At 35.7% G+C, this 12,791-nt stretch overlaps 1 long non-coding RNA gene across 1 annotated transcript; it reads right to left on the bottom strand.

The window, feature by feature from the left end:
• Window positions 1-4,526: 4,526 nt before the first annotated feature.
• On the bottom strand, window positions 4,527-6,661 carry LOC143721383 (uncharacterized). Its single transcript, XR_013196728.1, has 2 exons — window positions 6,529-6,661; window positions 4,527-5,991 (listed from the first exon to the last, which is right to left on the bottom strand). It is a non-coding gene; the product is annotated as an uncharacterized LOC143721383 (long non-coding RNA).
• Between the last annotated feature and the right edge of the window lie 6,130 nt (window positions 6,662-12,791).

Below are 12,791 nucleotides of genomic sequence, written 5' to 3'. Positions count from 1 at the left end.
ATACTTTTTGTTAATATTTTGAATTAGAATATATATCATTTTAATATTTCTATATAGTTCTATATTTTTATTTTAGTAAGCTACTTCAACTTAATAAAAGATGAACTGTTGCCTTGGCAAATAGCTGAATTTTTTTTTCTAAATATTTAATTTTATTTCAGTTAATGTTTATTTTATTTCAAAAAATTAAAAACATCTTAGTTTTAGTCAATGATAATGCTTTATAAAGGGGGTGCGGGGATCACACCAGTTCCCTGGCGGGAATACATGCAAATTCTCATTAGTCTGCCAACTTCAGTGATTATAGGAGTGTATTTCTCAACTTCCCCGCAATGTCCTGGCAACCACCCAGAAAACCCTGGTGACTTTTAGGCAAGCATTGCTGACATTTTTCATTTTCCTTTTCCTTTCCTTTAACATTGCATTTTAAAGGCGGTGTGAAGCAGGTGAATGTGGTTATACTAACACCGCTGTTAAGAGTGTCCCAGAGATATGGACATCAACCAGAGCAGGATCAGACCAGTTGAGCACTACAAAAAATAAATAACATTTTGTTAAATTTACAGGAAAAACCTGGCAGCTGTGGTTACTACAAATTTACCATAAAAAATACGGCAACATTTTAGGTTGTACAGACTTGGCTTAAAATTTACAGCAATAAACCATATTTCATTTTCTGAAATACCTTAAACACCATCAATCTTAAACACCATCATGGTAACATGTTGAAATGTAAAAAATGCAATAAACAATAATTTAACAACATTAGATGTAGAATACCCTAATGTACACAACTGATAAGGGAAAAACGAAGAAAATTATGATGAAATATAGTTATAAAAAAAAAATACATCAAATGTGAAGTGTCACGCAGGGAATTGTGGGAATGTCAATTTACGTTTTTGCACTGTAAATTATACTCTGATTTGTTCAATTACACTTCCAAAAACTGTAAATTTAACGGTATTTAACAGTAAAATTACATTAAATGTACCATTACATATATCACAGTTATTTACAGTATATAGTAAGGAAACTTTCTGTTAACCAATTAACAGTTTTTCGCCAATGCATCTTTTACCGTTAAAATTACAAAAAATTTTTACAGTGAGTGTTTGAGATTCTCTTAACAAATTCTGTGTGAATTTTCAGTCCAAGCTTCATGTTTTCTCCACTTTCGAGGCGAGCCACTTTTGTGGAGTGTTGCATTCAGACATCTGAAGTCCATTAACCAGCTGCAGATCTCTTCTACAATGGACAACAGGTTTTCATTACAATCACATCACATCACTCAAGCATGATGCACAAAAGTGCAAGCGTTTAACATTACTATGTAACCTATTGTAACTTCATGTCTTCCGTTAAGGAAGATATATATTTACTGGCCTCTTCCTGTTGTGAATCATATGAATCGCTCTTGTCTCCAAAGAATAATACAAATACTTGTCAGTTTCATTTTGCTTTTTGACGTCAAGAACATTGCGAAACATGCAATGCGTTGGGAAATATGTTTTTGTCATTTTACTGTAGGATTGTCTTTAGCCACATGACATAATTTAGTGATAAAAATGCTAGTGCAAATTATAGGTAATAAACTATTGGGACAAAACTCCAAAGTTACATCCCCAACTTAACAATGCGGAAAAACCACACTCATATTAATTCCTCTTCCTTGATTCCTGCTACATTTATAGTCTGAAACCCCCCTCCCCCCAAAAAACAACAAGATTTCTCTTTTTAAGAGTTTTCTGCAAAGATGCATTCAATTGATTAAAACTGACAGTATAGTGTTACAAAAGATTTTTATTTAAAGTAAATTGTTTTTTTATCTTTCTACTCTTTCCACAAAAATGTTAAGCAGCACAACTTGATAATATTAATAAATGTTTCTTGAGCATCAAATCATGATTTCTGAAAGATCATGTAACACTGAAGACTGGAACAATGATGTGGGAAATTCCGGATATTGTTTGACTCATTTGACTGAACTCAAGGTAATATGTTTATAAACAAAAAATAATTTTGTCATAACTGGGCACCATTTGATGAAATCAACTAGGCATAATTAATAATGTGGCGCACAGCTGTTTTAAAGTGTACTGCTGCATGAAGTGTAGTTGGTTCTCAGAATATACAGTATAGTGCAGTATCACAGCTCATGCACTAAAGAGATGATACTACGTCATCTAGTGGTTGAAAGAGCTGCTTACATTTCCAAAATGTAGCCCTCGTATCTTTGTGTATTAGAACGTTACAAAATCATTCTTCATTTCATGTTGTGCAGTTTGTATCAAACCTTTCAGAATGTATGGATAGAAAAGGTTCTTTATTGTCATTGATGAAGAATCTTCAGCATCCATGGCTCCACTAAAGGTTCTTTATAGTGTAAAAAATGTTATTCACAACGAGTTCTGTTCACTGAAAGGTTCCTTGGGAACAAACAAGGGTTCTTCTATAGCATCACCGCAAAAACAACCAAATAAAAACACTTTCAGGACCTTCATTTTTAAGAGATTGATTTTTGTATCCAGTGCTCCCATAAAGACCAACTCACATCTGTGTTCAATAGTCTTTATTTTCTTATCCTTTTGTGGCAATAAAAAGATCACTCATAACTGTAGAGAATTAAATCTTTCGTGTACACCACAGCACTATTATGTACATCTGTACTGTAACAGCATGTGCAGCGGCCTTTCGGTTTCTTAGCATTTATTTAAATAAATCTTGACCTTCAGGCTGCAGATTATTAGGTGCAACAATCAAAACATCCCACAAATTCATAAACATCTTTCTGAAACCATGTTTACAAAATAAATCAGAAAGGACCAAAAAAAAAGTAGTCGTCAAATTTACACTTGTTTGCAGAACATGCCAATTATTGGGTGTGTTTTAGGTATTTTGCATTTATAGTTGGATTTGGGCATGTGATGAGCCAAAATAAGGAAGGAAACCAATCCTTCTGTATAGTCTTGCTTTGTATGTACAGAATGTCATTTAGACGTCTCAACATAGCTAGGTTGAAATGTTTGAACCTGTTGTTAAATTCTCACTAGTCTACAATTAAAAAGGAGGTTTTGGCGGATGAGGTACAGCAATCTTTCATTTCAAACGCCTCAAACACTTTCATAACCTGAACACTTGCATTCGTATATGTCTTTCTGTCTGTACAGAGCTTAAACTAATGCTTATAAAAGTGGTTTCATAGACAAATCTCTGACTTTTAAGGCAAAGGGTTGGACTAAAGCTTAAATGGATATATCATAAATGTTTCTCCCAGGCTTCCAACACCTCACGAGAGGTTCCTTAAAGCCTCAGCCGTTATATTTTGTGCGTTGCTAGACTGTAAAGGATGTAGACAACGGCCATCAAAAACGACTCGAGGCTGATGGGTAGTTTAAAAGAACAGTGTTGTCCATCATCTGGACTGTTTACTTTTAAAAATCTTCCTGAGCCCTCATATATAAACACTTGCTTATCCATCCATCATGATATCATGAAAACAACGCCCTGCGTTCTGACACGCCACCTGACACCGGTGCGAATATCAATCAACACTCGCTGAGCTGTGAATATTAAAGTGAACAAAGTGATAAGATACTTGCATGGAAAGCTGTTTCTGCCATTAAATAAAAAATGTAAAAAGGATATTGCGGCTTTTTAAAATCACACAATTCTGACTTGATTTTTCAATTCCAGTTTACATTCGAGTTTACATCCGACTTTTTTTTTTAAACCAGGATTCTGAGTTTACTATTGCAACTTGTATTTTTTTAAATTCGGAATCATGAGTTTACATCTTGCAATTCAGAGTTTTTGTTTTTTTAAATCGAAATTCTAAGTTTTTTAGGGAATTTCTAGTTTTTTTTTTTTTTATTGGAATTGTGAGTTTACATCTCGCAATTTAGATTTTTTTTAAAACTGGAATTCTGGATTTACATTTCTGAGTTAAAAAATTTAAAATTTAAAAAGTCTAATTGAGAGTTTACATCTCTCAATTCTGACTTTTTTAAAACCAGAAATCTGAGTTTAAAACTTGCATTTCTGACTTATAAAACAAACTGGAATTCTAAGTTTAAATCGTGGAATTCTGACTTCTTTTTTTCAGCAAAATACCAGAATTCTCTGTTTACATCTTGCTATTCTGACTTTTTTTCCACAGAATTCAGTTAACAAGTGAGAATTGTGAGATATAATCAGAATAAAATTTTTTTTCAGAACAATAACTATTTTGCAATTCTGAGAAAACAAAATCAGAACTACAAGGTGTTAAATAAAAATTTCAAGACATATACTCAGAACTGCGAGAAATAATATGATATAATAATAATATAATATATATATAAATAATATAATATTATATTATAATACTATAATAATAATTATATATGACAATTCTGAGTTTACATCCTACATCTCTGAGTTTACTATTGCAACTTGTACTTTTTTAAAATCGGAATACGAGTTTTCCACCTTGGAATTTTTACCTTTTTTAAAATTGGAAATGTGAGTTCACATCTCGCAATTGATTTATTTTTTGAATTCTGAATTTACATTTCGTAGTAAAAAATAAAATAAAACAAAGTCTAATTGAGTTTTATAAAACCAGAATTCTGAGTTTAAAACTTGCATTTCTGACTTAAAAAACAAAAACTGGAATTCTAAGTTTAAACCGTGCAATTCTGACTTTTTTTAGCAAAATACCAGAATTCTGTGTTTACATCTTGCAATTCTGACTTTTTCCCACAGAATTCAAAGTTAACAAGTCAGAATTGTGAGATATAAACACAAAAAAGTGAGAAAAAGGTCAATCATGAGATGTAAACTTAGAATTGCAAGGAACAAGTCAGAATTGCGAGCTATAATCAGAAATAAAAAAATTTTTCAGAACAATGACTATTTTGCAATTCTGAGAAAACAAAGTCAGAACTACAAGGTGTTAAATAAAAATTTCAAGACATATACTCAGAACTGCGAGAAATAAGTCGGAATTGTGTGATTAAAAATTAATTACCTAAACAATTACCCATTTCATTTTTCTATTCTGTGGCAAAAACAAGCCTCCATATATACTTGAGATTCTTACAAGCTGAGATTTTTCAGGTTGCATAGCAAAACAAGGAGCGTAAAACTACCAAGAGATTTTTGTTCTTCAAAATCAGACATAAATGTTTCATCCAAAGCAGCTCTACAAATAGCTTTACCACCATGGGATAATATATGCCTCTTTCCAAAACACCCAACTCCATTTCAATTCATAATAAAAAATATATCACACGTAGAAGCGAAAGACCCAGCTGCTATATATGTGACTTTTGATGATACACCTTACGTTAATAAAAAACGTCTGAGGGCCAAGCAAGCCACAGACAATAGCAACTCTCTGTACCCATCATATCGCACAGAATCTTTGACACGTCTGTAAAAGACGTCCCCGGTGTCTGTATACACTGTCCTGATCACAGTCATTTCATACAGAATGATTAAAAATAAATTAAAACAAATTTCAAAATTTCTAGATTGACCATGCTGTTTTATGAAATAAGGCAAAAACAAACCAGAAAAAAATAAAAATATCACAATTGGCTCTTCCATCCTGAAAAACTGTGCTCTTAATCCCCAAACCTTACGGATAAAAATGGTTTTCTAAGATGATCGGAGGACAGAAGCATTAAAAACTCAAAAACATAAAAGAAAAACAAAAACGCTAACACTGTTGCGAATCCCCGAATCCCTCTCGCTTGATCGGCCTGCGTACGGTCTCCTGAAAGAGTTCTTCATCATCTGTACCTCCGTTTTATTCTTTCATTGAGGGGAGAGGACAGCCGAGTCCTTGGCGTATTCATTAGACAGTTCCTCTCATTCACTCATGTCCATTTCCCCTGTCCGCTGAAGATTCACCCTCTTGCCGTGACGCGAGGACTTCAGTGTCACCGGAACTCATAGATGGGTGCGCTGTGTTCAGGGACGTGTGTGAGGTTCAGAGACTGATACCTGATCATAAGAAAATGACAAATAAAAATTGGGTTCTTGTGAATATATATATAGGCGATTATAGGCCTCATATTTATTATAGGCGATATATTCCGAATATTTACGTTTAATCTTTATATACATTGATTTAACACACAGTGTGTATATATATATATATGTATGTGTGTGATGATACATATGAAATGCTTTGATTTTTTAAATGTTGTTTTTTGTTGGACAAGAGGTTCATAAATGCTTCTCATGTTTGGAAAGGTGTTTGACATTGCTTTTTCAAATGTACGTTATAAGCGACTCAAATTCTCAGTCCTTTCAGATGGAGCAGCGTTTACTACTGGCCGTACAGAGCCGTACGTCACTGACAAGCTGCACATAATAAATAATCGCAACCTTTGCAATTTCATAATTAAACCAAATCGGTTTTAATTTGTTATTTGTGATTAATCATGCAGCCCTAAAATATATATATATATACACACACACTCTCTCACTCACACTCTCTCTCTCTCTCTCTCATCTTTATGCTGTATATTTATATACCATTCAGAGCTTCTGTGGTAGTAGTAACCCTCTATGGTGGCTGTCGACTTCTGGAAACAGATGTAGTAGAAGCCAGCGAAGGAAGCACCGCTGATGTCTTTGATTGTGTGATCTGGAACTAGGAACTGCTCCTGAACCAAACAAACAAAATTTTACAGTAGGATTTTAGGATTATTTCACCAGATTTGTATATTTATTAGGGATGGGCACGAGTACTCGAACGTGACAGCGACGATCGATCATGAACACGATGATCAGCCTGAAAAAAAATATATTTATCTTTTTTTCTGTTTGGTTATTGCAGCGGTTCCTGAGTTCTGATTTGTTAGCGTTACTGTGCGTTCGCACCGCGGCCGACTTGAGTGACAAAGAAGCTCTGACCGCCCTGCCAAGGACGCTTGTCAAAAAGTACCGGGAAGCTTGTTGACGCTTTGGCCGCTCTGACGTAGCAGGGAGAAGAGAAGTGTCACAACATTAAATGTAATAAACAGAAAAAACAAGCAATACATTGAAGAAACATTTTATAATGACAGCATTTTTATAACTGTTTTGGTCACATTTGATCGGGGGGAAAAAAGAATAATTAGCTATTATTATTATTTGCATTAGTGCAATTGGTCAAATCGGTGTTACCGTGGCTAAATGAATTGCATTCCCGCTTGAAACGAGCATTCGTAAATATTTCAAATAACAGTTGCGCTCATTCTCAAACGTGTATCACTGGATTATTATGGATAATGGCGAAGTTGTTGTGTTTGGTGCTGCTGTATTGTATTTGCGGAGAAGACGTCGGACTCGGAGATTTTGGGTTCATGACCTATATGCAAACAACGTCATATCATGAATGATAGGAAACCCAGCAACGGTGATGATTAGCTTCTCCTCCATTTTCTCTGAACTAATGTTTTGGTAGGAACGAAAGTTTACATGGTATGTTTCTCTGGAATCAGCCAGCGCGAAGGACGCCTATATTCCGATTGGTTGCTGAACCGCGTCATAGCTCATTACCATATAGTTGAGCTACTTTCAATTTTCTGATTGACGCTCAAAACGCCCAAAACGCGACACCGATGGATTTGACGCTCCTTGCAGCTGAGAGAAGCCAGCTTCCATTGAAAATGAATGACTTCCGGTAGCTTTGGAAGCTCAAGTCGGCGGTGGTGTGAACGTACACGTTAGACAGTTCGCCTTCCAGACCGGCCTAATAAAGTGAAACAGGATTTGAAAACGCACTCACAGTGATGCCTGGAATAGAGGTTGACCGATTTGATGGATTTTACCGATAGGTTTGACCTTACTTGCCGATAATCGATTATTCAGCCGATATTTTTAAATGGATACTGTGATTAAAAACAAACATAACACTCCAAGTAAAACAGTGCTGAACTGAAATATGCTAAATGAAATAAATATATAAATATGAATATATTAAAATGAGAAGTTCTACAGAACAAACTCTACAGAAAATAATTTAAACATCAAAATAGTACAGGTCAAGTGTGTTTCTTTAGCTATAACCTAGAAACATAGCCTATGTCAATTTCATAGGTATCACTTTGCAAGTCCTATTTGTTAACAAGGATGTATTAGCGAGCTTTTATGAACTATATGCATTATGCAATATATGTTTTTACTGCATGTAATTATTTTATTTGAGCAATACAATTGTACCTTGATCATTCATGTTAGTTCATAGTACATTAACAGGTAATAACAGATAAAATTAAAACTCAATTTAAAATGTATTAGTAAATATTGAAATGAAAAAACTATCGATGAAAAATACTTCTACAACATTTATTAAACTTTAATCCTAAAATTGTAATCTTATTGTACAGTGTTACAATTTCATATGAGTCATGCTTAAAGATGGCCATATTTAAATATCTGCAAAGGCCAGAGCATTAAAATTACATAAATGTAGACCTATATTACATAGTCTCATTTTATTTGCTTCTTTTTTTAGAACACTTGATGATTATCCAATCAAAATAACAATTTGTTTTGTAGTGATAAAAAAAGAATGCGAATGCGTTTCTCATTTGCTTATGTTTCTGTTGCCTACATGAACATATCAATGTTGAGAAAGCAATCACGTCACTAGCTTTAATTAAACTTTGTCGGCTAATGAATGCATAAAAGTGACCAGCTGGATATAAACTAATGCAAATAGATAGTAACAATTGCGACATAAAACATTTGGGTCAGGTTTGCGAGTGTTTTTGTCTCATAGTTTTAACCGCTTGAGGTATAGCCACCAGTGATGCGCGGGTTGATCCAAAATGAGCGGGTGCCTGCGGTCACCCACGGTTACGAGGCATCAAAAAATATGTTTAATGAAACTCGGGTCGCGGTCAGTCGGGTCGTTTGAAATAAAGATTCCAATTAAACCTTTGCAATTTATATAGCCTAGTACTATATAGACACAATTTTCTATGAAATACATAGGCCTACACTTTATTGGCTGAATAACTGGCACGAAGATGACGCACGAGCTCAGTACGCTTGTTCGTGGTCAGTCAATAGCCACGTGTGGTGTCTAAGTTTGTAAATAAAGACTAAATGGCAGCGTCCGATATATTTGTATAGCGATTTATTCAGGAGTGCCGTGAGGCATGATTTCGGCCTCTGTGCTCGCGCTGGCCAGTGGAAAAGCAGCTAATGGGTGAAGATGGCATGAAGACGACTGTACATTCGCGAAATGGACGTATGCGCATTAGGCTACTCTATTTGTTCTGTGTTTTCTTTCTTAACAGTTAGACTATGTTTAGGTGGTATTTTTCATGTTTTCATCAGGCAGTCATGTTTTTGATGCGGTGCTGACCCGTTCTTGTAACATGATGAGGGTGGCGGCGGCGCTGCCGATAAAGCACCTAAAAGATGTCACAAAGAACCGGCAAAAGCAATTAAAAGATTATGAATATGTCAAATATATCAAGGAGACATTTTAATTGTTTATTAATAAAGATGAAGTTGGCGTTGCTGCCTCGCGATCTTCGCAGTAGTGAATGCGCCAGCGAGAAATGCACATACAGATATAGGCTAAGCAGAGAGCAGTCCGTTTTCCTTCGTTTTGAATTGTTCTGTTTACAATTAGACATTTCAATATAGATTGAAATTTATTGTTCAGGTCTTTGAAGTACCTTATACGCGGAGTTTCGGTTAATTTATGAGACACGCTCGAGCAGGCGCCTCCGTGTCTATCGTCTGCTATATTTACTTCTTATTTATTAAATCCAGGCAATTGGTTGATGAAACATTGATTAAAATTAAGATACAATTAGTACAAATCAAAATTCACTTTAAAGAAAGGCTTTGTGCCTTCTGTTTGAGGTCTCTGTGAAAGTTTTAAAACAGTCTTTTAGTACCACTTCAGAGCGGTCACGTCCGGAGAACTGTCACGTCCTTACATTGTTTTTTCCTCAAATGCGAACACGAAAAATAAAATAAAATGAATATTTTATGTTCTGTGGAGAGCCAACCCTTCTTCATCCGGTGGGTATATTACTTTTGATTTGCGCAGTGTAATTCACAGAATTAGAAAAAAATATTTTGCCTCCTAAATATTTGTTTTGTTACGCATCAATGCATGTGTATTATCCTCATATTAAATATAAAACGCATGTGTAGACTGATATTTTTCAAATGTCTTGACTCCTGTAAGGGGTAGCAAATGTCACGTCCATACGCTGGAATTCCCCAATTTTAAATATGTATCCTAAACTAGTTTTGTGGTGTAGGCAGGGTCCGAAATTAACTTTTTGGCTCACCTGCCACTGGGACTGGTAGATGAAAAAATCCACCAGCCAAGCATATTTTTTACCGGCCAAAATAATAAACAGCCTTTTTGTGTCACATATACATTAATTTATATAGGCTATATCCCACCCGTAAAGTGTCCATTAGAAGAAGAGAGAAAAAGAAAGCAGGCAAAAAGAAAAGCGTATTAGCCTACCCATAGTGATTAGTTAGATATTTTCCCCCTCTTTGGCCTATTTTTTTTTTCAGTTTTACTTTTTTGTCGGATTGCAGTGATGTGTTTTTTTAATCTAAAACGCTTCTGCTGTGAAAGCTTTTCATGATTAGCCTACTATGTCTCCTCCTTGCCCACATAACAGATGTTAAAAACTTCTCCAAGTCCGAAAAAAAATCACTTACTGCAACTTTTCTACCCTTCGTTTCTTCAAGAAATTCGCTGATTTGAGCCACAGTATACAAATCTTCTTTCAACACTTTTGACAATTCTGCTCCTTCCCAGATACCACAAGTCTATTTGAAGTGATGTTTACATCTAGAAGACCTATTTTTAAGAGTGTTTGCTCATCTGCAATAGGTCTATAGGACGTTTCCTGACAGATATCAAATAGACGTTTAGAAGATGTCAGTTTAACATGCATTCTAAATCATTACATCTTAAAGACATCTTCTAAACGTCTATTTGACATCTGACAGTAACGTCCTATTTTTTATTCGTATTGGAGATGAGCAAACACTCTTAAAAATGCGTCTTCCAGATGTAAACATCACATCAAATAGACTTGTGCTATCTGGGTTCCAACCATTGATCATCATCTTTCATGCTATCATCAGTACATTGAGACATTCCATCCAACTCATCTACTAAGCCTTCCTCTGCTTGTAGGCTACATCTGTCTGAGTCACATTTCTACTATTAACCACATCTTCAACTTCATGACTTGAATGTCTGACAACAGACATAACTACACCCAGCTTGCTCACCATCACCATGCTTTCACTCACCTCATTGTGCCCGATGACTCGCTCAGCAGGCCTTTTCACTGTCACTTGTTTTCGTGTGGTTGTATTTTCCACGATATCCAAATTGTCGTTATCTTCAGACGATCCGCCCTCCGTTGAATCGACAGGCAAACGCTGTTCGTTGTCCTCTTTCTTGTGCGGGCAAGAGAAACGTTTGTGGCCTCAATTTCCACATTCGAAGCACTTAAGGTTGTCGGTAGGCTAGCGTAGCCTACAGCATATGAACTTGCTCCATGACTTACACAGAACGAGATCATAACGTGCGCTCAGGAGAAGTGAGAAACATAAAAGCTGCCGGAAAGAACGTGTTTCAATGCCGTGTTTTTACATCCCAGCGGGATCATTCTAACTGGACATGCAATTGTTCCATATCTAATTAACTCTTTAGTAATGGCGTCATTTGAGATGAAAGGTGGAACATTTGAAATGGTTACTAGTGGCCGGAGCCGCGGAGTCACAGGCACACAACTTTCACTAATCCAAATCCCGCTCTCTGTCAGCTGGTTCACTAACTGCTCCGATTTAAAAAAAAAACACTACAGTCGCTTTGTTCATTCGTGATGCTGAGAGAATATTCTCAAAACCGATCAATTCTCCCACCACCACAAGTACATCCTCACGCTAACGCCGAGCTCGGGAGTCGGGTACACACCTGCACCCATTTCACATCGACACGTGAGGGTTTACCTGTGCAGGGTCAGATGCCATACCGTCACGCCACAAAGCCGCGAGCGGCGAAAAGTACAAAGTAGACTACTTTAATAAAAAATTAAACACAAAAGGGGAAAAACAAGAAAAGAAAAAAAAGCTGAAAAAGAAAAATTTTTCCGCTCACTCAACCAACAGGCTCCACTCTTCCAACCACACTCGCACATGCGCAGAGAGAGAGAGAGAGAGAGTATTTAAATATACATAAAAATGCAGTGTCGAATTAAAATAAATGAGTGTACTTTAAAACACTGTTTAAAAGAAAAAACAGTATAAAACACTAGATGGCACAATATACCTATTTTTAATAGACTCTTTACTTGTTGACATTACTTTAATCCTTCACTATAGCAAAACCGTTTGAGATATTTAATATCTGTTCACAATTTAACATCTTTAATGTATTTTCATCATGTTGAAAAAGTTTGGTGTGAATAAAATTAACCACTTAGGAGGAGTAGCTAAAAACTCAGAGTCTGGAATATCAAAAAAATCCACATTCAAACCAAAATATCTGACTTCCTGTTGGTCAGAGCTAATGACTCTAAATTAGAAAGTTGTCCGGCTCGATGAGAACAATATATGTACAGAGTTTTGTGACTGTAGATAAAACTCACCCCGCCCACTTTTGTCAAAAGGTGGCGCTACTGAGCCCCTCCACCACACCCGTTTCTGAAACTTTGCACGTCTACTGGCTAATAAATGTGATATTAAAGTTTGATGCGTCGCCATGGCAACAGTATTTAAAGTCCCTGTAAAGGCAATTCTAAACAAAA

The sequence above is a fragment of the Siphateles boraxobius genome, unplaced genomic scaffold (assembly GCF_051911475.1).
Source record: "Siphateles boraxobius isolate OS27281-9 unplaced genomic scaffold, OSU_SipBor_1 66, whole genome shotgun sequence".
NCBI lineage: Eukaryota > Metazoa > Chordata > Actinopteri > Cypriniformes > Leuciscidae > Siphateles > Siphateles boraxobius.
Note: the sequence above shows the minus strand (reverse complement) of the source record. Positions and strands in the feature narration are given on the sequence as shown.